Source organism: Echinops telfairi, unplaced genomic scaffold (genome assembly GCF_000313985.2).
Source record: "Echinops telfairi isolate 266 unplaced genomic scaffold, ASM31398v2 ScPeMD7_7400;HRSCAF=8409, whole genome shotgun sequence".
NCBI lineage: Eukaryota > Metazoa > Chordata > Mammalia > Afrosoricida > Tenrecidae > Echinops > Echinops telfairi.
Genome location: NW_022111300.1, coordinates 27867901 through 27869266, shown reverse-complemented (window position 1 = coordinate 27869266; position 1366 = coordinate 27867901). Strand labels below are relative to the sequence as shown.

At 39.8% G+C, this 1366-nt stretch overlaps 1 non-coding gene across 1 annotated transcript; it reads left to right on the top strand.

The window, feature by feature from the left end:
- Positions 1–276: 276 nt before the first annotated feature.
- On the top strand, positions 277–464 carry LOC115871733. The gene has a single exon (XR_004047449.1). It is a non-coding gene; the product is annotated as a U2 spliceosomal RNA (small nuclear RNA).
- The last annotated feature ends 902 nt before the right edge of the window (positions 465–1366 follow it).

The window sequence follows — 1366 nt, the reverse complement described above, 5'->3', positions numbered from 1 at the left end:
ATCCTCATAACCCCTTGATAAATTATAAATAACTATTATTTTCATATCTTACACTGACCGCTGCCTCCCTTCCCCTATGGTCCTCCCTTCCCCCATGGTTTCTGCTGTTCATCCCACTTGGTGTGTGTGGGGGGCATGGTTATGTGTTGGTCAAGATCATTTTAATCAGTTCCCCCTTCCTCCCTTCCTCTCTACGCCTTCCCCCTACCCTCCTGGTATCACTACAGTACTCCCATTCCTATTCCTGGATTCCATGTGTCCTGATCTCTTATCACTTTTGATTCTCGGCCTTTCGGCTAAGATCAAGTGTAGAATCTGTTCTTATCAGTCATTGACTTCTTAAATATGTTTTTATTATCATTATCCATCTGCTATTCAATTTTAAAGAATTCTGAATTCAAAGAATCCCTCGAAAGGACTAGTCATAGACAAAACCTGCCCTAGGTGCCGTGGGCTGATTCAATGGGGACATATTTTTAGAAATAACATGTTTTTGTGATTACTGATAATAGTGAAGTTTGTAGAGTCCAAGAATATACAGTTACGGGACCCATATGATATTTTCAAATAATACATTATCTCCTTCTTCTTAAATTTTGATGCATTTATAATATGAATTACACACTCTCTGAAACATGCATGAAAATATATAAGTGAAAAAAATATATATATAAGTGGATATAGAGATTGAGATCAAGATCAAGATATGCGTAACAACCTAGTTGTTAGGCTAGGTTGTCTAGAGAAGCAAAGTCAGTGCACTCATATATGTATAAAAGAAGTAATTTTATATCAAGACATAAACTTTTATGAAAAAGGCATCTCAGCCCAGTCCAACTCAAGTCCATGGGATTGAAGGTAGCTGGAGCCCTCTAGGTGGAAGTAGATGTAGGCCAATAATTCACAAGGTGAGGCAGGAAGCTTGGAGAGGCCAGTGAATGCAAAGTCATGTGAATTCCAGGTCAGTGGGAACATAACAGGGCAACAACAGCTCTCTGGGTCAGCAACTCACATGGGACCCATCCCTAGAGGCAACCATAGAATCCCATCAAGCAGGGAATGTGAAGGGCAAGAGCCAGAGAAGTTCTCCTGGCTCTCTTATTAAAAGATCCATCTTCTTCTTCAGCAAGTGCTTCAAGTCTTTCTCAATTTCAGTAAGCAAGGATTTGTCAACTCAGGCTGTTAATAAGCCTTCCTCCAATCAGGATGCCACATTATTCTTCATAAAATCCTATTTCTCTGATTATTTTCTCAGCATACAGATGAGCAGCTCAGTATCACCAGCTACAACCAGGACAGGGGCTCACTATATCCTGTTGATGAACTAGACCATCAATTGCTCATAAGTAAGTTCAGATTGAAAATG